This window comes from Artemia franciscana, chromosome 10, assembly GCF_032884065.1.
Source record: "Artemia franciscana chromosome 10, ASM3288406v1, whole genome shotgun sequence".
NCBI classification, from domain to species: domain Eukaryota; kingdom Metazoa; phylum Arthropoda; class Branchiopoda; order Anostraca; family Artemiidae; genus Artemia; species Artemia franciscana.
The window spans coordinates 42,696,869-42,721,282 of NC_088872.1; the positions used below are offsets into that span (position 1 = coordinate 42,696,869).

General features: G+C 35.2%; 1 protein-coding gene and 1 long non-coding RNA gene across 6 annotated transcripts in view; one reads left to right on the top strand and one right to left on the bottom strand.

The window, feature by feature from the left end:
- The window catches only part of LOC136032213 (rhodopsin, GQ-coupled-like), a 146,946-nt gene extending 135,137 nt beyond the window's left edge, over positions 1–11,809 (bottom strand). For 2 of the 3 annotated variants that reach the window (XM_065712425.1, XM_065712422.1), the window contains exon 1: positions 4,776–5,074. The gene's annotated coding sequence lies outside the window, so the exon portion shown is untranslated. Of the gene's footprint in view, positions 1–4,775; positions 5,075–11,658 lie in introns of those variants that run through there. The other variant, XM_065712423.1, reaches the window with a different exon arrangement.
- Positions 1–24,414, top strand: part of LOC136032214 (uncharacterized) — a 43,349-nt gene that overhangs the window by 10,294 nt on the left and 8,641 nt on the right. Inside the window, exons 3-4 of one of the 3 annotated variants that reach the window (XR_010618684.1) lie at positions 8,777–8,909; positions 20,080–20,279. This is a non-coding gene — a long non-coding RNA (uncharacterized LOC136032214). Of the gene's footprint in view, positions 1–629; positions 1,222–8,776; positions 8,910–20,079; positions 20,280–24,414 lie in introns of those variants that run through there. The other 2 variants (XR_010618685.1, XR_010618686.1) reach the window with 2 other exon arrangements.

A 24,414-nucleotide genomic window follows, 5' to 3' on the forward strand; every position in this document is an offset into this window, starting at 1 on the left:
AAAAACAAGAAAAAAGTACAGTTGTTTGACAATGATTGACAAGGTTATTTATGAATAATTTTGAGTTTATTTTTTTCAGTTTATTCTTTTATTTGGTGGATTTATAGTTTTTGCTTAAAGTAATCCTTGGTTTTCCTTATTTTCTTAGCACACCTTGATGATACGCATTTTAACATTTTCTTTCCTTAAACTTCTCTTTTCGGCACTCTGGACTGTACATTTTTTTCGGAAGGGAATAACGCAACATTTTTGTTGCGTTACCTGAGTAAAATTTCAGGAGGGGGGTCAGTATTTCTCCTTGTTTCCAGTTTAATAGTGCTCAATGCCCGCCTTTTAATGCTTCCTTTTAAATTTGTTTTTTTTATCATTTTAAATAATAAAAGATAAAATTTGGGGGCCTAATGGATGTATTTCAATCATTAAAATAAATCAATGCATTTAGAATATCAAACATAATATCCAGTTTTAAATGAATTTGTCTAATCAGTGAGTATATTAATAAATTTTCTCTATCGTAACATATAATTACAAAATGCGCATTTGAATTTGTGCGCATTTGATTGGACCAGTGTACATTTCACAACCTGAAGATAATTGCAGCAACCACTACTACCGTTCTTTTCTTCCAGTTTTATCTTTGGAAAAATTTTGCATGATAAACGGTATCCAAAGGTTTACTAGAATTCCAAAAGAACTTTAAACTGATATCACCTAGGAGAAAGGAAACCGTCAAAACTCGAAACACTAGCATACTGGTGTTTTGACTATCGCACTCCGGAGAGACGAAAATAATTTTGCAAATTCAAACATTTGCTGCGAGGAAGAAGAGACCCGTGGCTACAATTGTCCAGTTTTAATATATATCCTTCGCTGTAATTTTGAGCGCATAGACCTCTGACAGCTACTGAAAATAGCCATATAGACAATTTGAAGTGAGATGGTATCTGCATAGAGATGGGCTAGATAATAATTCCCACCGAAAACAATTCTGAATGCGTTTGCTGTCTTTTGTTGGGTTGAGTGGGCAACGTGATAGTGAAGATGGGGGGGGCTTAATCTATTTGGCTAGTCAGAAAACTCGCCCTCCCTCTCTCCGTCCCTCTTACTCTCCATTCTTCTGTAATTGCTCGTTATTTTATTGTTTAAAAAGTATTGTTATTTGATCAGGCTCCTGTCACGTCTAATGCTGTTGTATTTTGTAATAAATGATTGTGAAATTGATTTACTTCTTTGTAAGGCCATTACAGAATTAATTTAGATCATATCCAAATCTTTTGATTGTTTCTTTAGATTATGTCTAAAAGGTTATATGTAAACCCATATGTGGAACTAGAAAAACATGTAAAAGCAATAATATACATAGCAGCTACGTACGCAGGGATTTTTTTTTGGGGGGGGCAAAACCTTCAAAACAGCAGATATAAAGTAGCACTTTTTTTATTTAGTGATGCAAAAATCACATACAGTGGAAAATACAGATTAACTTTAATCTGTAGTATTGTAGTGGACGGGGGGAGAAGACTGAAGCCTCAAAAGTACGTTTTAGGCTCAGGTTATGTTCATAGCAATTTAGAACCAGGGATTAATCCATTATATCCCACTGAAAGGGAAATTTTAGGGTAAACAGTGTAATATTGGTGCTGTGGGGTGTAGTTCTTCTATTGATAAAATGTAGATTCTAATGAAAAACTTTTGTCTCCAAAATTGATCCATTAAAACTTGTACTTTATCCTGAAAAGGGGGGGATAAAAGCCCTAATATCAAGGATAATTCTATTTTGCTGTGGAAAGCAAACCCTCTTTACAAAAAAAAAATAACAGCACAAATGCTAATTACTTCAAAGAGGGTAAAAATGTAGACAGAAAATGGGTTAACAATTGGGCGGTGACTTGACCGGATAATTGCATGCTGTAAAATCCCCCAAAAAAAGGCTTCACACATGGATCTAGATTCTTAATAAATGTCCTACTTTTGCCAGAAATCTCAAAAAACCATGGGGAAATTAAACATTTCACAAAATTTCAGAGGGAGGACCGGACCCGAAGCTCCCCCCCCCCTGCGTACGTGTCAGATACATAGGAATACACGTCGTAAGTGGATGAGAGAGGGTCATTAATATATATGGTTAGTTAGAAAAACTTTCTCTCTCCTTCTCTTTCTCTTCATTCTTCCGTAATTGTTCGTTATTTTATTCGTAACATGGTTCTTTATCTGTTCAAAGGCTCTTTCTTTACAAATCTCAGGAAGTTCCAAATTCCCTTTAAACCTTTCTTACGATTAAATAAAAAAAAACTAATTTTTTTTAGCTGAAAGTAAGGAGCGACATTAAAACTTAAAACGAACAGAAATTACTCCGTATATGAAATGAGTTGTCCCCTCCGCAATCCCTCGCTCTTTACGCTAAAGCTTTTAACTGTTTTAAAAAGTAGAATTGTGGCAAAGAGTCAAACTTTAGCGTAAAGAGCGAGGGATTGTGGAGGGGACAACTCATTTCATATAAGGAGTAATTTCTGTTCGTTTTAAGTTTTAATGTCACTCCTTACTTTCAGCTAAAAAAAATTAGTTTTTTTTATTTAATTTCTGAACGTTTTTGAATTAATGCATGTTTGGTTCTGGCTCTCCGCACATAAATTATTAAAATGAAATTTGTATATTAATTCTTTTTTTGGCTAAATGGCTTTCTATTATTTTTGATCATACGATTTTGAGAAATAAGGGGTGGAGAAGGAGGCCTAGTTGCCCTCCAATTATTCGGTTACTTAAAAAGGCAACTAGAACTTTTAATTTTTAACGAACGTTTTTATAAGTAAAAAATATACGAAACTTAAGAATTAACTTACGTAACAAACTTTCATAACCTTATATTTTTATTATGTATACGAGGGGGTTTGTACCCTCGTTAATACCTCGCTCTTTACACTAAATCGTAAGTTTTGTCCCAATTCTTTAAGAATGACCCCTGAATCAGAAAGGCCGTAGAATAAATAGTTGAAATTACTAAAAATACTTTAGCATAAAGAGCAAGGTATTTATCTTCTCCTAAATACCTCGCTCTTTATGCTAAAGTATTTTTAGAACCCCTCATATGCGTAATAATCTCTGTTTGTTTTAAGTTTCAATGCTACTTCTTCCTTTCATTTGAAAAAACGTTTTCATGTTTATTTTTCATTGTTTTCTTATATTAATGCTAGAGAATCCTACGCCCTTGTCATTGAATTTTTCCTCCCCCATGACAGATTCCTCGAAGGAAAGATCCTCCATCATAGCCCCCTCTCCTCAGCCCCACCCCCAAACAAAATAAAATCCCCCTGAAAAAGTCTGTACACTTCCCAATAACCATTACTATACGTGAACACTGGTCAAAGTTTGTAACTTGCAGCCCCTGACATAGACCCAAAGACATAGTTATTATGGTTTTCGACTATGCTGAACAACATGGCTATCTAAAAATTTTGATCCGTTGACTTTGGGAAAAAATGAGCGTCGGAGGGGGCCTAGATGCCCTCCAATTTTTTTGGTCACTTAAAAAGGCACTAAAACTTTTCATTTCCGTTAGAATGAGCCCTCTTGCGACATTCTAGGACCACCTGGTCGATACGATGACTCCTGGAAAAAAAAACAAAAAACAAAAAAAAAACAAATAAACACGCACACGTGATTTGTCTTCTGGCAAAAAATACAAAATTCCACATTTTTGTAGATAGGAGCTTGAAACTTCTACAGTAGTGTTCTCTGATATGTTGAATCTGATGGTGTCCTTTTCGTTAAGATCCTACGACTTTTAGGGGGTTTTTCCTCCTATTTTCCTAAATAAGGCAAATATTCTCAGGCTCGTTACTTTTGATGGGTAAGACTAAACTTGATGAAACTTATATATTTAAAATCAGCATTAAAATGCGATTGTTTTGATGTAGCTATTGATATCAAAATTCAATTTCTTAGAGTTTTGGTTATTATTGAGCCGGGTCGCTCCTTACTATAGTTCGTTACCACGAATTTTTTGACAATGGAAAGTTACAGAGAAAATCTGACATTGAGGTTGACTCGAATAGGGCAGTTTCACAATTAAACTCATTGAAGTAAGAACTACCTAATGACTCTTCGCTACTGGTTGATCCAAAATTGTAGATGGTAACGTTAGTACCGAGTGCTGTTGATCCATACCACCATAGTTTCCCCACTTTAGATCTTAGAACCCCCCACACCTCCCAAAAACCCTGCTATTGTCCAGGTAAACAAATTTTAACGCTTAAATTTACATTTGAGTTTCAAGTTATTTTGACCCAAGTGTATGTGCCTAAGTGCTTGATTATGGACCCAAGTACAACAAAATTGATGTGGGATCAGATGGGATGGAAGCTACCAAAGCCACAAATGCGGAAACGTTTCCGAACTACGATCAAGCGACTTTTCGGCAAACCAATGAGAAGACAAAGGGGTAATCTTCCAATGAGCAACGGAGTTTGCTCAGAACGAAGCGAAAAACCACATGTCCTTTTCTTCATGAGATAACTTCTGGGAAAGAATTCACAAAGGCCCCAGTCTAAGAGACATCCAGAGTGGTGGCAGCAACTATCGCTCGGCTGTGTTGATAAAGGGAAATCAATTAGAAGACGTAACTCTTACATTATATGAAAATAAAATCGGGCAGCCTATGACTAAGGGTGATAACGTAAGACTTTTAGTCCAATCAACATGCTAATATATCACTGCGTCTTTGGACGGAATATTGCTCGGTGAATCACCAATTAAAGTAAAGACAATGCATAACTTACCAGAAGAAAAAATTGCAGATAATGGAGCTCCTAAAAAATGCCTAATAGAGGGCTTCTTTGTTCAGATGACTAGTTCAGGGCTCCAGCTAAAAATAAAACCCAAAACACTACAGCCTAATTCAAGCCCAGCTTGAGATCTCTGATGAGGAGCAATATCATCTGCTGGTCTACAATAATCACGAAGGCTGTAAAATAGCAATAGTGAACACGTTAGGCAGTACTGCGCAAAAATATTTCTGAAACTTTAGCGTTTTGGGTATGACTGTCAGTTGCCTCAAATAGTTGACTCACGATTAGATAGCAGCGTAGAAATAAGAGAGTCAGCATGTGCCACAATGACCATAGACCAAGAACAAGCATCCACTTCTAGTCATAATGAAAAAAGAGCATCAAATTCTGATGAGAAAAGCAGCACGAAACATAAAAGTGGAAAAGATTTGTCTGAAGACAACATTTTTCATTGATTGATTGGTTGGAATTGGACGATGAGCAATAGTTATTTATTTCAATTTGTTATTATTAAAAGATAGCAACTGGCTTCTGTTTTTTAATTGATCGGATTTGGATTTATTTTAATTTGAATGGTATTGCGAATAAAGATCAGCCATGTCCTTACTCGTAGGTAGTGTTGCCAACCCTTGTGGTTTCTCGCTATTTTTAGTGATTTTTCATCGACTAATGATTTTTTGAATCAGATATTTTAAGTGATTTTTTTCTATAACTAGTGATTTTTTCACAAGAAGGAAAAAAAAGAGCAAAAAAAGTAAAATATATTTCAGAATCATCTTGCAAGGCAAAACCTAGCTTAGTGAAACAAATTGCAGGTGGTTCGAACAGTCAGTGTACACCAAAAATCTTTGAAACCCCTCAGCTTAGTAAGAATATAAAAATATTTTTTATTATAGTACGGTTCCTTACCCAACATAAAGCATCGTGGATGCTAATGGTATGCTTCAAAGTTGGTTGGTTGTAAACGATGTGTGTATTTTTAAACAGTTTTCGGCTTTTGGTTGTATTAAAAATGAAATCATTATCATTAGTACATGGGCTCTTGTTTTAGCCAATTCAATTTCTGATACACAATGTTGGCCACGATCAAGCGAGTAGCTAGACCCCTTCATTCCAATATTCCTAGTTATTGAGGGGTTTCTAATTTTAAAAAAATGTCAGTTGTCTCAAAGCTTCCTTTTTTACTATTCATTGAAAATTTCTAGATGCTTCATGGCAAAGGTATATTACCTTTGTTTAGTTTATAGCCCTTATCCGTGGCATCCAGACTAACTGCGGTGATCAAACGAAATATAAGATTTTTCTCTTATCCTTTTTTGAAATGTATGCACAGCACTATTTTGTTTGTTATCCTTTTCTTATGGATTTCCTTGTCAAAGTATGAACAATTTCGCTGATTTCAATTCAAGTGTACTCGTTTTGCTGTTACTTATCCCCCCCCCACGGTGAAAATCAAAGTCAGTGGCATGGATACGAAAATACTTTAGGGATCTCATATTTTATTATAATGGTTTTACAACATTCTGTTGCTTTTCACTACTTTTGAACACATTTCCTACTTACATTGTTTGTTTTTTTGTAAAAAGTGAGTTTTAAGTTTAGACGTACTCTCCCCCCCCCCCCTCTGTCAAAATCTGGAACGGTGGGCGAGCTTTTCCCTTGGCTTTTTGCAAGATAATTTCGCTTTATTGAGTTATAAAAGAAAAAAATCAAGTTTTTTAAACTGAAAGTAAGGAGCGACATTAAAACTTAAAACGAACAGAAATTAGTCGGTATAAGAAAGGGGCTGTCTTCTCCTCAACGCCCGCTCTTTACACTAAAGTTTTCATTGTTTTAAAAAGTAGAGTTGTGAGAAAGAGTCAAACTTTAGCGTAAAGAGCGGGATGTCGAGGAGGAGACGGCCCCTTTCAAATGTGGAATAATTTCTGTTCGTTTTAATTTTTAATGTTGCTCCTTACTTTCAGTTAAAAAGACTTGTTTTTTTCATTTAATTTCTGAAATTTTTCGAATTAATGCAGATTTCGATTGTGGCTCACCGTACATGAATGATTAAAACGAAATTTGCATATTAATTTTACTTTTTTTTTCGGCTAAATGGCTTTCTCAAAGTTTTTATCAGATGATTTTGAGAAAAAGGGCTGGTGGAGGGGGCTTAGTTGCCCTCCAATTTTTTTGGCTACTTAAAAAGGCAACTACAACTTTGAATTTTATTTACGAAAGTTTTTATTAGCAATAATTATGCGTAACATACAAAGTAACTTACAGAACGAACTTCTATATTCGAATATTTTTATTACATTTATAAGGGGTTTCGTCCACTCGTCAATACCTCGCTCTTTACGCTAAAGTTTGAACTTTGTTCCAGTTCTTTAAGGATGAACCCTGAATCATTAGGTCGTTTAATCAGAATAATTAACTCTTTTGAAATCAATAAAAATACTTCAGCGTAAAGAGCGATGTATTGGGGAGGGGACGAAACCCCCCTAATATCCATATTAATTTCTGTTCGCTTTATCTTTTAATGTTGCTCCTTACTTTCTGTTGAAAAACTTGTTTTCTTATATTAGATTTCTAAACGTTTTTGAAGTAATGCAGGTTTTGATTTTGGCCTACCATACATGAATAATTAAAACGAAATTTGCACATTAATTTCAATTTTTTGGCTAAATGGCTATCTCCAGGTTTTGATCGGATGATTTTCAGAAAAAAGGGGCCTAGTTGCCTTCCAATTCTTTTGGTCTTTTAAAAAGGCCGCTAGAACTTTTAATTTTATTTACTAATGTTTTTATTAGTAACTAAGATACGTAACTTACAAATTAACTTACGCAAAGAACTTCTATATTCGTATATTCTTATTACGTATATTTGGGGGCTCACCCCCTCGTCAATGCCTCGCTCGTTTCAGTATAGTTTGAATTTTGTTCCAATTCTTTAAGAATGACCCCTGAATCACAAAGGCCGTTTATTAGAATAAATAGCTCTTTCGAAATTACTAAAAATTCTTTTACCGTAAAGAGTGAGATATTCAGGAGGGAATGAATCCCCCTTACATACGTAATATTTTCTGTTTGTTTTAAGTTTTAATGTTGCTCCTTACTATAAGTTTAAAAAACTTGCTTTATTTACTTAATTTCTCGTTATTTTTTTCAATAACGCTCGAAAATACAGTGCCCCTTTCAAAGAAATTTTCTTCCCCCATGATAAATTTCTCCGCGGAAAAATCCTCTCACGTAACCCCCTACTCCGGACCCCCTACCACCAGAAAAAGTATCCCCTGAAAATGTCAATATACTTCCCAATAACCAATGCTGTATGTAAACGATGGGCTAAGTTTATAACTTGTAGCCCTTCCCCCGGGGATTGTGGGGGTTTAGCTCGTCTTCAAAGACATAGTTATTACATTTTTCGACGATGTTGAACAAAATGGCTATCTCAAAACTTTAGTCCGGTGATTTTGGGAAAAAATGAGCTTGGGAGAGGGCCTAGTTGCACTCCAATTTTTGGGTCACTTATAAGAGGACTAGAACTTTCAATTTCCGTTAAAATGAGCTCTGTCACGACATTCTAGGACCATTGGGTCGATACGATCACCCTGGGAAAGAAAAAAAAAGACAAAAGAACAAAAGAACAAACACGCATCCGTGATCTTTCTTTGGGCAAAAAAAACAAATTCCACATTTTTGGAGATAGGTACTTGAAACCTCTACAGTAGGGCTACCTGATACGCTCTGGTAAGATTATGTATTTAAAATCAGCATGAAATTTCAGTTATTTGGTTTAAATATTGGTATCAACATTCTATTTTTTAGAGTTTCGGTTGCTATTGAGCCGGGTCGCTCTTTAATACAGTTCGTTACCAAGAATTGTTTGATGTTCAAATCTGCTTGGAACTCGGTGTTTTGCCAGCGGATTTGGCAACAAGTGTCATAAAATTATCCCCGCTTTTATTACCTCTGAAGACGAAGGTTTTTACTATCGGTATTTTATTTCAGGTGGTTACCATTGACTTAACAAGTTAAAATTGCAGTATCTGGACTGTGATGTTGTCATTTAAGAGGCTGTCCCAATGAAACGGTGACATTAACCTTGAATCTCCATCCCACAAAGAAAAATAAATAAATGCAGGTACACATGGGCTTACACTTTTCCTAATGTTCTTACTGTTTTCGACATTATTCCAAACTATATATTTTAACTCGTTGCTTAGTATATATTTTGTTCTTTTAGCCTTCTCCCTAAAGTTTTCATACGAAAACTTCTGAAGATAAAGAAATTGTGAGCAACAAGTCCAATGTTTATATTTTTCTTGTTTGTTTTAGTGTTAAAGCAATTAATTGGTACCTGGTAGGTAGCTGCATTCAACCATTGAGATATTTTTAAAAAGTATGGACTAAAGCAGAAGATTAACAAACACTGTTAGACGAAGGTACCATACCAGCGAGCCTAGCGAAAAGGGTTGTGACGAATTGAAAAAAGACAGGAAGATGCAGAAAATTTAAAATTCTTGATTCAACTTCTCGTATGCAATGATCTCCTCCTTTGTCCTCCACTCTCTTTCCCACTTTACTTTCTCTCTTCCTCTCTTACTCTTAGTCTCTCTCTCTCTCTCTCTCTCTCTCTTCCTCTCTTACTCTTAGTTTCTCTCTCTCTCTCTCTCTCTCTCTCTCTCTCTCTCTCTCTCTCTCTCTCTCTCTCTCTCTCTCTCTCTCTCTCTCTCTCTCTCTCTCTCTCTCTCTCTCTCTCTCTCTTCCTTCTTCATCTCATCTTCAATCTTTTGAAGGCGGTAAATTCTTTTTGCCCAAGTGTCTTACAAACTACATTCACACTCAAAAATATACTCCTTCTCCTTGCAATTAAATAAAAAAAGATTTTACTGAAAGTAAGGAGCAAGATTAAAACTTAAAAAGAACAGAAATTACTCCGCATATGAAAGGGGCTGTTCCCTCCTCAACGCCCGGCTCTTTACGCAAAAGTTTGACTCTTTCCCTCAACTCTACTTTTTAAAGCAGTAAAATAATTTAGCGTAAAGAGCGGGGCGTTGAGGAGAGAACAGCCCCTTTTATATACGGAGTAATATCTCCTTACTTTCAGTTAAAAAAGCTTTTTTATTTAATTTATGAACGTTTTTGAAATAATGCATGTTTTGATTTTGGCTCACCGCACATGAATAATTTAAACGAAATTTGCATATTAATTTATTTTTTTGGCTAAATGACTTTCTCACAGTTTTGATCGGACGATTTAGAGAAAAAGAAGCAGGGGAGTAGGTCTAGTTACCCTCCAATTTCTTCGTTATTTGAAAAGGGAACTAAAACTTTTAATTTCTGTTAGAACGAGCCCTCAAACGACATTCTAGGACCACTGGATCGATACGATCATCCCTGGAGAAAAAAAACAAGAAAAAACAACAAACAAATAAACACGCATCCATGATCTGTCTTGTGGTAGAAAATGCAAAATTCCACATTATTGTAGATATGAGCCTGAAAATTCTACTGTAGGGTTCTCTGATAAGCTAAATCTGATAGTGAGATTTTCGTTAAGATTCTATGACTTTAAAGGGGTGTTTTCCCCTATTTTCTAAAGTAGGGCAAATTTTCTGTATATGAAAGGGGCTGTTCCCTCCTCAACGCCCCGCTCTTTACGCAAAAGTTTGACTCTTTCCCTCAACTCTACTTTTTAAAACAGTAAAATAATTTAGCATAAAGAGCGGGGCGTTGAGGAGAGAACAGCCCCTTTTATATACGGAGTAATTTCCCCTTACTTTCAGTTAAAAAAGCTTTTTTTTATTTAATTTCTGAACGTTTTTGATATAATGCATGTTTTGATTTTGGCTCACCGCACATGAATAATTTAAACGAAATTTGCATGTTAATTTATTGTTTTGGCTAAATGACTTTCTAATAGTTTTGATCGGACGATCTAGAGAAAAAAGAAGCGGGGGAGTAGGTCTAGTTACCCTCCAATTTTTTCGTTATATGAAAAAAGAACTAAAACTTTTAATTTCTGTTAGAATGAGCCCTCAAACGACATTCTAGGACCACTGGATCGATACGATCACCCCTGGGGAAAAAAACAACAAATAAACACGCATCCATGATCTGTCTTGTGGCGAAAAATACAAAATTCCACATTTTTGTAGATATGAGCCTGAAACTTCTACTGTAGGGTTCTCTGATAAGCTAAATCTGATAGTGAGATTTTCGTTAAGATTCTATGACTTTCAAGGGGTGTTTCCCCCTATTTTCTAAAGTAAAGCAAATTTTTCTCAGGCTCATAGCTTTTGATGGATAAGTCTAAATTTAATGAAACTTATATTTTTAAAATCAGCATTAAAATGCAATTCCTTTGATGTAACTATTGTTATAAAAATTCCGTGTTTTAGAGTTTCGGTTCCTATTGAGCCGGGTCGCTCCTTACTACAGTTCGTTACCCCGAACTGTTTGATTTGTATTGTATTATGAAGTAATAGAGAACTTAAATCAAAGTTGGCAAACAAATTTATGTTTTAGATTCTCCTTTTGTTTCTTTTGTGAGCTAGGTAAAATCAGACCCTGAATCGTTCGGTTTGAATTAATAAAGCTACATATGATTGGGTGATTATATATATATATATATATATATATATATATATATATATATATATATATATATATATATATATATATATATATATATATATATATATATATATATATATATATATATGTATATATTATATATTATATATATATATATATATATATATATATATATATATATATATATATATGTATATTATATATATATATATATATATATATATATATATATATATATATATATATATATATATATATATATATATATATATATATATAATGTAAAGATTTACCTTTGCTTAATTCAGATTCTTGTGACAATCCATTTTCCAACTTGATTTATGAACTGTTATTGCTCCACTAAAGCTCTAAAATTCAAACAGGTCGTGGAGAAGGTACTTCTTAAAGCAGTCATTTCCGCGCATCTTCCGTTACATCTACCGGAACACCTTTTCAGTGCTTCCAAAACACAAAACGAGAAATTTCGCATAGTCTTCTACAATATTTATTAATGAAATTTTCCCTCTTTCATCAAACTGCAGGTAAAGAGTGATGCGGCTGAATAGCGACCGAAACTCTAAAAATAGAGTCTTGATAACAATTAAAAACAGCAGAAGAATCAAATTGTGACAAAGTATATAAAATTCATCTAGTTAATGCTACTAACCAAAAGCTACAAGTCGGAGAATTTTTGCCCAGTTTATGAAAAAGGGGAGAAACATCCCACAACCAAGGTGATGTCCAGGGGGGTTTAGGGGTTCTGAACCTTCCCCCTCCCTTGAAATTTTTGTCTGACTCGTAAAAAGGTAACAAAGATGGATGTAAACAAATTTTTCATGCGTTTTTTAGTTTTTTTGTGTAGCCCCCCCCCCATCCCACCAAAAAATGTTCTTGTGTAGAACACCCCCCTCCCAAAAAAAAACTCCTGGATGCAGCCCTACATATAACAACATGTGATCTCAATAAAAATCATACCATTAGATTCAATGTACCAGAGAACCATAATGTAGATTTTTCAAGCTCCTATATACAAAAATGTTTAATTTTGTATTTGTTGCCAGAAGAAAGATTACGGATGCATGTTTATTTGTTTTCTTCTACGCAGGGGGATCGGAGGAAAATCAAAAATTCTAGTGCCCTTTTATATGGACCAAAAATATTGGAAAGTAGCTAGCCCTCTCTCACACCCCCTTTCCCAAACTGAACTGATCAAAATTTTTATATAGGCATTTTGTTCATTAAAGTTGAAAGATCTAATAGCTATGTCTTTGAGGATGAATTAACCCCTAAAACTTCAGGGGAAGGGCCCCGAGCTATGATCTTTGCCCATTGTTTACACATGGTATTGGTCATTGAGACGTCTTTCTATGGAGGAATTTTTTGTTGGGAAGGGAACTTTTGTTGGAGGGGGTTGTGAAATTCCCGGCATTGTTTAAAAAAACGATCAGAAATTAAATTATAAAAATAATTTTTTTAACTTAAAGTAAGGAGCAACATGAATCTTAAAACGAACCAATATTATTCAAGAGGATTGTCCGTTGCTCAATACCTAGCTCTTTGCACTGAAGTTTTTTCAGAACTTAAAAAAGCTTACTATTCTAATTAAACAGCCTTTGTGTTTCAGGAGTCATTCTTGAACAATTTGGACAAAAAGTCAAACTTTAGCGTAAAGAGTGAGGTATTAAGGTGAGGTATTATTTGGTAAATTGGTATTGCTCATGGATTTTTAGGGCTTAATCCCCGTGACCAGTAGTTTTAATTCTAAAAATTTAGAGAAAGGTCAAAATGTAATTTTCAAATCCAAGAGAAGGGGATGGGGAATTTACTGTTTTTCAATTAAAATGATGAAGGAGACATTTTGTCTATCCTCTGAATTCTGGCCTTGTGTAAACATTCCTTGGAATGAAATGAACAAATTAAAAGCTCTACTTTTCACAGGTCTTGCCAATATGGATACAATTTTGTGCCACTATAATCCTTATTATTGCCAAACTGGCATACCGCTCTTTGATTTTAAATGAAATTGTCTTATTTTTATAATGCCGAAAGTTCAACTTATGCAGCGGACAAAAACTTCAGTCAATTCGTTATTCAGTGACGTCAGATATTCCACTTGGTTACAGATACTGAATGAATATTTTAATCTATCTATCTATCTATATATATATATATATATATATATATATATATATATATATATATATATATATATATATATATATATATATATATATATATATATGTTTTTAACTACGTAAACTTGCGAATATACAACATTCTTTGCTGTCCCATTGTCTGTGCATATAAATAGATTTTCAGGTTTACCGACTCTTGAACATGCAACATATAATGGTCCATGGGAAAACAATCCGTATTCAGATCTATACCTCATGATTCTAATGATTGCCCTTGAGCTTTGTTGATGGTGATTGCTAATCGGCCATTCCCTGAGTCGCCATCGTCATTTATATATCCCCCTGTGCACCCCGGCGTCCCCTTTGTAGCTATGTCCCTGTGTCCCGGTCGTCATTTATATTCCCTGTGTCCCGGTCGTCATTTGTGTCCCGGTGTTCCAGTCTGTGATTTCTCTTTGAGTGTCCCGGGCGTCATTTATATTCCTTGTGTCCCGGTGTCCCGGTCGTCATTTATATCCCCCTGTGCCCCCGGCGTCCCCATTGTAGTTGTGTCCCTGTGTCCCGGTCGTCATTTATATTCCCTGTGTCCCGGTCGTCATTTGTATCCCGGTGTCCCGGTCTGTATATACATTCGTTTTTTAGTTTTATTTTTCTCCTTTATTTTTTTCCTTTTTTCTTTTTTTTCTTTTTTAGTTTATTTAGATTTTTAGATTTTTTAGTTTTTTTATTAGTTTTTAGTTTTTTTGTAGTTTTTACCATTTTTTTAGTTTTTTTAGTTTTTTTTTTTTTACTTATGTCCTGGTCGTCATTTATACTCCCTGTGTCCCGGTCGTCATTTGTGTCTCGGTGCTTTGTTGATTGCTAATTTATATTATATTTATATTTATATTTTTATATTTATTAATATTTTTTTAGTTTTCTTTTTCTCTTATTTTTCAGTTTTTTCCTTTTTTTTAGTTTTTTCTTTTTTAGTTTTTAGTTTTTTTTTGTTTTTTACCTTTTTTTAGTTTTTTTAGTTTTTTTAGTTTTTTAGCTTTTTTAGTTTTTTTATTAGTTTTTAGTTTTTTTTTTTAGTTTTTGCCTTTTTTTAGTTTTTTCAGTTTTTTTTAGTTTTTAGTTTTTTACCTTTTTAAGTTTTTTTTAGTTTTTTAGCTTTTTTAGTTTTTTTTCTTTTTAGTTTTTTTTGTAGTTTTTACCTTTTTTAGTTTTTTTTCTTCTTTTGTATTAGTGTGAAATAATTCAGACGTCATATGCGGACAAACACGACGTCACTCGACAGACAGACAGACAGACATAACCCACAAACAACTTATTTTTATATATATTTATTCATATTTTTTTAGTTTTCTTTTTCTCTTTTATTTTTCAGTTTTTTCCTTTTTTTTAATTTTTTTCTTTTTTAGTTTTTAGTTTTTTTTAGTTTTTTACCTTTTTTTAGTTTTTTTTTTAGTTTTTTAGCTTTTTTAGTTTTTTTATTAGTTTTTATTTTTTTTGTAGTTTTTGCCTTTTTTTATTTTTTTCAGTTTTTTTTAGTTATTAGATTTTTACCTTTTTTTAGTTTTTTTTAGTTTTTTAGCTTTTTTAGTTTTTTTTTCTTTTTAGTTTTTTTTGTAGTTTTTACCCTTTTTAGTTTTTTTCTTCTTTTGTATTAGTGTGAAATAATTCAGACGTCATATGCGGACAAACATGACGTCACCTGATCCACAGATCCACACACAGACAACTTATTTTTATATATATAGATATATATATAGATATATATATATATATATATATATATATATATATATATATATATATATATATATATATATATATATATATATATATATATATATATCTATATATATAAAAATAAGTTGTCTGTGGATGGATGGATGGATGTGTCAGGTGACGTCACCTGAAAAAACTGGATCAGGTGACGTCAAAACTGAAAAAACTAAAAAAAGGCAAAAACTACAAAAAAAAACTAAAAACTAATAAAAAAAATAAAAAAGCTAAAAAACTAAAAAAACTATAAAGGTAAAAACCAATAAAAAACTAAAAAAAAAACAGAAAAAACTAAAAAAAGGCAAAAACTACAAAAAAAACTAAAAACTAATAAAAAAAGTAAAAAAGCTAAAAAACTAAAAAAAAGGTAAAAAACAAAAAAAAATAAAAAATAAAAAAAACTAAAAAAAAGGAAAAAACTGAAAAATAAGCTAAAATAAAGGTAAAAACCAATAAAAAACTAAAAAAAAAAAGGAAAAAACTAATAAATGACGACACTCAAAGAGAAAAAAAAGGCAAAAACTACAAAAAAAACTAAAAACTAATAAAAAAAATAAAAAAGCTAAAAAACTAAAAAAACTAAAAAAAGGCAAAAACTACAAAAAAAACTAAAAACTAATAAAAAAGCTAAAAAACTAAAAAAACTAAAAAAAAGGCAAAAACTACAAAAAAACTAAAAACTAATAAAAAAAATAAAAAAGCTAAAAAACTAAAAAAAACTAAAAAAACTAAAAAAAGGTAAAAAACTAAAAAAACTAAAAACTAAAAAAAACTAAAAAAGGTAAAAACTAAAAGAACTAAAAAAGAAAAAAATAAATGACGACACTCAAAGAGAAAGCGACCAGGACAAAAGGAATGTTCGATTAGCAATCAACAAAGCACCGGGACACAGGGAGTATAAATGACGACCCGGGGGAAACAGGGGGATATAAATGACGACCGGGACAAAAAAACTAAAAAGAAAAAAAAACTAAAAACTAATAAAAAAACTAAAAAATCTAAAAATCTAAATAAGCTAAAAAAGAAAAAAAAAGGAAAAAAATAAAGGAGAAAAACAAAACTAAAAAACGAATGTATATACAGACCGGGACACCGGGATACAAATGACGACCGGGACCCGGGACACAGGGAATATAAATGACGACCGGGACACAGGGACACAACTCCGGTACACCGGGATACAAATGACGACCGGGACACAGGGAATATAAATGACGACCGGGACACAGGGACACAACTACAACGGGGACACCGGGGGAAACAGGGGGATATAAATGACGACCGGGACAAAAAAACTAAAAAGAAAAAAAAACTAAAAACTAATAAAAAAACTAAAAAATCTAAAAATCTAAATAAGCTAAAAAAGAAAAAAAAAGGAAAAAAATAAAGGAGAAAAACAAAACTAAAAAACGAATGTATATACAGACCGGGACACCGGGATACAAATGACGACCGGGACCCGGGACACAGGGAATATAAATGACGACCGGGACACAGGGACACAACTACAACGGGGACACCGGGGGAAACAGGGGGATGTAAATGACGACCGGGACACCGGGACAGGGAATGGTCGATTAGCAATCACCATCAACAAAGCTCAAGGGCAATCATTAGAATCATGAGGTATAGATCTGAATACAGATTGTTTTCCCATGGACCATTATATGTTGCATGTTCAAGAGTCGGTAAACCTGACAATCTATTTATATGCAAAGACAATGGGACAGCAAAGAATGTTGTATATTCGCAAGTTTTACGTAGTTAAAACCATATATATATATCTATCTATATTCACAGGTGGGACATAGGGACACAACTACAATGGCGCGTAACTATTATGGCGCGTAACGACTTACGCGCGCGGGGGGGCTTGGGGGGGGGCGCGAAGCGCCCCCACCAACTAGGTGTTGGGGTGGCGCGAAGCGCCACCCCAACAGCTAGTATATATATATATATATATATATATATATATATATATATATATATATATATATATATATATATATATATATATATCTATCTATATTCACAGGTGGGACAAAGGGACACAACTACAATGGCGCGTAACTAATATGGCGCGTAACGACTTACGCGCGCGGGGGGGCTTGGGGGGGGCGCGAAGCGCCCCCACCAACTAGGTGTTGGGGTGGCGCGAAGCGCCACCCCAACAGCTAGTATATATATATAAATAAGTTGTCTGTGTGTGTATGTCGAATGACGTCATGTTTGTGTGTCGACTGACGTCATGTTTGTCGACTGACGTCATTATAAGGATTGAGCTGTATGCGTCATGAAGTTGTTTGTCGACTGGCGTCATGTTTGTCAACTGATGAAATTACATACCGGGACACCGGGACACAAATGACGACCGGGACACAGGAAATATAAATGACGACCGGGACACAGGGACGCAACTACAACGGGGACGCCGGGGGCACAGGCGGGATATATAAATGACGACCAGGACACAGGGATTGTTCGAATAGAAATTACAGACCGGGACACCGGGACACGGGGATTATAAATGACGACCGGGACACTCAAAGAGAAATTACAAACTGGGACACCGGGACACAAATGACGACGGGGACACAGGGAATATAAATGACGATTGGGACACAGGGACACGTCATTAGAATAATGAGGTATAGATCTGAATACGGATTGTTTTTCCCATGGACAATTATATGTTGCATGTTCAAGAGTCAGTAAACCTGACAATCTATTTATATGCAACACATGTATATATATATATATATATATATATATATATATATATATATATATATATATATATATATATATATATATATATATATATATATATTCACAGGTGGGACACAGGGACACAACTACTACAATGACGCGTAACTAATATGGCGCGTAGCAACTTACGCGTGCGGGGGGGGGGGTGCGAACCGCCACCCCAACAGCTAGTAGTTTATAAGACGTAAAAATGTTCTCACCATCTCGTAACTACTGATAGAATTCAGTGTCTAATTAAATCAAAATAAAAGTCCTTTACCAACAACCGGTTTACAACTGAGATTAATCCTTTTTTAAATAATAGATAGATCTTAACTGTTCAACGACTGATCAAGACAGATCACGGGTGCGTGTTTATTTTTTTTCAGGGGTAAGCGCATCGACCCAGTTGTCCTAGAATGTCGTGAGAAGGCTCATTCTAACGGAAATCAAAAGTTCTAGTGGACTTTTTAAGTGACCAAAAAATTGGAGGGCATCTAGGCCCCCTCCCACACTCATCTTTTTCCAAAGTCACCGGATCAAAATTCCGAGATAGCCATTTTACTCAACATAGTCGAAAAACCCAATAACTATTTCTTCGGGGTGACTTATTCCCCCACAGTCCCCGTGGGGGGGGGTACAAGTTACAAACTTTGACCAGTGTATCCATATAGTAATGGTTATTGGGAAGTGTACATACGCTTTCAGGGGGATTTTTTTGTTGGGGGGAGGGGTTGAGGGGACGCTGTTACGTGGGGGGAGCTTTCCATGGAGGAATTTATCAAGGGAGAAAAAATTTCCACGAAGGGGGCGCAGGATTTTTTAGCTCTTTTTTAAGGACAATGAAAAATAGAATATGGAAAAGTTTTTTCCACTGAAAGTATGGAGCAGCATTAAACCTTAAACTGAACAGAAATTATTATGCATATGAGGAGTTCACCTCTTCCTAATACCTCGCTCTTTACGCTAAAGTAATTTTATTTATTTCAACTTTTTATTCTACGGCCTTTGTGATTCAGCGGCCATTCTTAAGGAATTGGGACAAAATTTAAGCTTTGGTGTAAAGAGCAAGGTATTGACGAGGGGATGAACCGCCTCATTTACGTAATAAAAACATACGAAAATAGAAGTTAATTACCTAAGTTAATTCGTAAGTTACGTAAATTTTACAAACAAAAAAGTTCGTAAAAAATTAAAAGTTCTAGTTGCCTTTTTAAATAACCGAAAAATTGGAGGGTAACTAGGGCAACTCCCCGCTCCTTTTTTCCCAAAATCGTCCGATGAAGCCATTTGGCCAAAAAAAAATTAATATGCAAACTATGTTTCAATTATTCATGTGCGGAGAGCCAAAATCAAAACATGTATTAATTCAAAAACGTTCAGAAATTAAATAAGACAAACAAGTTTTTTGTAACTGAAAGTAAGGAGTGATATTAAAACTTAAAACGAACAGAAATTACTCTGTATATGAAAGGGACTGTTCTCTCCTCAACGCCCTGCTTTTTACGCTAAAGTTTTTTATTGTAAAAAGTATGGTGGAGAGAAAGAGCCAAACTTTTGCGTAAAGAGTGGGGCGTTGAGGAGGGAGCAAACCCTTTCTTAGACAGAGTAATTTCTGCTCGTTTTAAGTTTTAATATCGCTCCTTGCCTTAAGTTAAACAATTTGTTTTTATTTAATCAAAAATATTGACAAATCGTCGCGTAGATTAGCTGGCTGCTGCAGTAGAAATCGATTTTCCATTGTCTTACCCTCTATCAAGTGTCTAGCGTCACTACCTGTGAAACCTCATAATATTTCACCCCAGTACAAAAATATGAAGAAGACAATGGAAAAGGTGTTGTTTCAGTAATAATCATAAAATGTGCAGAAGAGAACGGGAGTGAGTGGAAAGAGCCGTATAGGTACTGGCCGGCCTGTAGGCCTTAAACTGCTGGGGACGGGCAACTCAAGTACCCTCACTTTCAGTTAAAAAAAACTTGGTTTTCTATTTAATTCCATTAGGAGAACCCATTGTTAATGATTGGAGAATACTAAATTTTTATCTGAATATATTTTTGCAGAGACAAAGTGGTGAATGGACTAATTAGGTAGTCCATATATCCTTACACAAAATTTTGGAACTGGAACTAGATGCTGAAAATGTTTCAAAATTAAAGCTGTCAAGAATTGTGCATGTTTTTTTGTCTGTTCCCTTTTTGTTTCTCGTTTCATTTTCTTATACTCGTCTTTAGTGCATTTTTGTTTTGTAAAGAGGGTAACAATAAATTATTATTACTATTTTATGATAACAAGATACTCCTGAACAACAAGACCTTAGCTTAAAAAATAGCGAGATCGTTCAATGCATCCGATCAAGAAGCAGCTGTGAGTATTAAGTCAAAACAATATATATGAATTATCAAGCACATCCCACCTAAATTTCAGGATTATCTGTGCATTTTCATTCATAAGCGTAGCGAGGCAAAAAGTGTGATGACTCACTTACTTTCAAGATATTCTTTTATGATCAAGTGAACTTTGATTATACAATCACAAGTCCATTAAAATAGGATACGAAGTCAAAGAGTTGAGCCTATTCTATTCCTTCCCAGGGGATGTTACAGGTGTCACAAACCTGATGGCTACCTGGACAACGACTATAAAAACACAATGATTTATTCTCACTGTGCTCAGCTGGTGCATTTGAGCTCATGCGACTCTCCGTGCAAAAGACAAATAGGCACAAGCTAAAAATTGTTGTAAGATAAATTCAGATATGATGAGCGAAGTGTTTGACATTTAAAATAGGAGGAGAATCTTAATGAAATAGGAAAAATGTTGACAATATGTGTGAAGAACCGGAAAATATTGCTGAAGTTTGTGATGTATGATGCTCAAGATGTTCCAGCTCTCTCAGAATTGACCGGAGTACCTGTAGTATCGAAATTACAAGAAATGTAAAAAAAAATTGATAAGAACCTGGATAAGTTGAACCAAGTGCCTTTACTTTGCATTCCTGTGGGGTCTAGCAAATGAACCTGAAGTTAAGTCTCCTCTCCTAGTGCTCTTGTCGCAGTATCTTTAGCAGCATTTCGCCGGCAGAACCGAAATCACCCCAGTGAAGACCTTTGAGTGTTGAGGAAGCATTAAATACAAACCCTAAAAGTTAGTGAACGCTTTGTCTCAGTAGCTTTTAATGATCTTGCTCTCACAAATATCTACTTACCTGCTAACTATGATGACAAGCCTCTGGGGCCCGTTTAGCCTCCACTTGTAGGAGGCTAACTAAGTTTGCTAAGGAAGCCCTCCATTCATTCCATAGATGTTTTATCACACTGGATATTAATTGTGATCTAACCTGTTCTGACTGACCACGTTCTGAAACTATTATAAGTATGCTGCCTTCCTCATTATTATTGCTTAGAAAGAACAAGAACTTTATATACGCATCGCAAGCTAGAACTACGTCAAAACTGGACCATGTACTGTATTCAGGCAGCCTATTCCAATTTCTGACAGTAATGGACGATCAGACCACCAGTGACCATCTCTCTATAAGTGTTTTGATACCCGATTGGGGGGGGGGATATTTGATGAGTCTCAACCAAAGTAGTTCTTGAAGAACATGTGCAGTAACTTATGAGTATCGGAATTTCATGAGTTTTGCAACCGCATGGTAGTGAAATTGAAGGCCCCATACCATCTGTTGCAACCAAATATCAACCTAAGTAAAAAGAGGTTAAGAATACAACTAAATCTGTACTGTGTGCAAAAAATTCATGCACTGAAATGTGCTGGAAGTGATTCCAGTGATGTGGATAAGTTTCCAATAGGGAGAAATACAGGCGGTTTAGTAACTCAGTTCTAGCGTCGGCCTCTGTTACTGTGAAGCAGTGGTTGTGGCTCTGGAACGAGTGAGAGAGGACTAAGGGTTGCAGCTCTGGAATGAGGCCAAGGATCGGGGTTGTAAATGTGGCCTTGATTTATTCTAAGAGAATGCTTAGAAATGTTTTGCAGGAATATCTAGTGGGGGTCAAGTCGATTACAGCTGAGAAGACTGTGAATGACCCTAATTACCTTTCGAAGTCTCTTACTCTGTCTTGGAAGCAGAAGCATGAGGGCCCCAATAGCATCCAAGAGTCTGAGTGAATTGGCCATTCCGAAACTTAGTTTGTAAAACCTAATATCAGTGTATAATTATTTTTTTTTTTGATAGTGAGATGGCTTCGTCGCTTGGTTCTATTCAAAAATCAAATTCAGCTATGACAAAACCGTCTGCTATTAAGGATACTATGTTGACGCTTAAAAAGAAGAAATTCTTAATTGGCACCGACAGTATTTGTGCTGAGCATTATGTTGCCGCAATTCACCTCATCTATAATCACTTTGCATTGCTGTTCTTAACGTTAGTGCCGTTCCAGACAGTTTATACATTGGAGTGGTTAGTCCAATTCTGACAAAAAATAAACCAAAACCATCGTATTCATTATATAGGCCAGTGACTGTGTCAAGCGTTTTTTCACAAATTTTCGAGTTCCTGACTTTTGACCACTTAAGAAAAAGGGTATTATGTACCATTCCAGTTCGGGTTCCAGTCTGGTTTAGGTTGCTTCCATACCCTCAGAGATCTCTGTAATATCCTAAGAGATACAGAAGCATCAGGGAGCACTCTTGTTCTCGGAGCAAACAATGTTATGGATGTTTATATCACCTTATTCACTCGTAGGCAATGTTGGAGTTGCATAGCCATGTTATTAGTCTTGATCTAATATTTCCATTGTAAAAGTTCGTTTGCAGTTTGGAAATGTACTTTCAGATAGTGAGCTCCCTGTGTTCGTTAGGATAGAGCAAGGAGCAATCACGTCACCGATCATCTACAGCAACGCGTATCCTCCTGTGCAGATTGGCCTACCTATTAGTTACATTTCAAAAGGGATGGATGCATCAATGTTTCGTTATACGGACGATCTGCTAAATCTTTTCCGGTCAGTAGATAGCCTTCAACGTAGTTCTCTTGACCTATCTGATATATATCAACAGATAGGACTAATTATGAATGCTGAAAATTCCCAAGTCCTCTTATTTAAATTTCATATTAGTCTTGTGCCCGATAGTGTCCGTCTAGGTGATTGTGAGGTCGCACCCACCACTGCACTTACATATTTAGGTCTTACGATTGGGTCTTCGATTAAGAATACACGAAAGCTTTTGGTTCACAATACTGAACGCAAAGTTAGAATTACTTATGCTAGTGTGGTTGCATCGCAACTTAATCTGAAACAGAGAGTCCTTTCTAGAATAAATAATAGGCTGGCTCCCTCGTATAGTCTATATTTGACCCCATGTTCGAACATTTTTAAGGAATCTGATAGGTGAGGGTTGCGAAAGTGCTATTTTAAGTCCATAAAGGTTTTGCTTCAGGTCCTATATGGTTCAAGAATAGGTACATCAGTAACCGTTTCGGTGTGGCTTAACCACTTTAGGCCGGGGATGAACAGTTTCAGAAACTGTTACCAGTTCTCTTATCTCTCGTGAAAGAGTGCACTATTTTAGAAGTGGTAATACTGGTAATTTGTGTAAATCTTTATGACAAGTTTGTTTGGGTTTCCTTCCTTTTATTGCACTCCATTGTTTTTGTCTTTTGTTTAAAGATGGGTAATTAAGAACATCCATTCATTTAATGTGTATTTGCATGTTCACTTCGTTTAACTTTCCTGGATATTAAAGTTCGTTCTTAAGACTTATTCAGTCATTTTAGAAATTTCATATTACATCCATGGATTTTCATATTGCATGTGAGTCCCTTGTGAGTCCCTTATTGCATGTAAGATCTCAGCTATCACTTCAGATTGCGTTAAAATCTCGACAGACTAAATCCTCTGGATCAAAGGGGGGTTTCAAATAGCCACCTTGGATATTTTGACTCTAAGTGCACCTGCATCAAAGAACGTGCTTTCTGAAAAGCTTCACAAGAATAAAGAGAAGATTGCCAGTTTCACAGAAACCCGTCCTACCGGAAGCATAGAAGAGCAAATAGATAACAATGAATCGTTGTTCATGCCTGGAGGGAGCATGAGAAGGACCTGGCCTCGCGCTAAATAGTCTCGAAAGAAAGGCATTACTCTTTAACAAAGCTATGTCATATAGATTAATGAAGGCCTGCTTTGGGCACAAGCATGGGTTCATTCAAGCAAAGTGAGAATTTTTAATGCCCTCGTCAAAACTGTGATGCTTTACTGAGCTGAGACACAGCATGCATCAGCCACAACCCTAAAGTCCAGTCGAAAAGCCTGAGAAGGATCGAAGGTGTACGGTGGCTTGACTTCATGAGAAACAAGAAGCTGTTCCAGCTCATCAAGCAATATCAGTTTTCTATATAAGCAGCCGAGCGTACCTTACGATGTTTTGGAGACCCA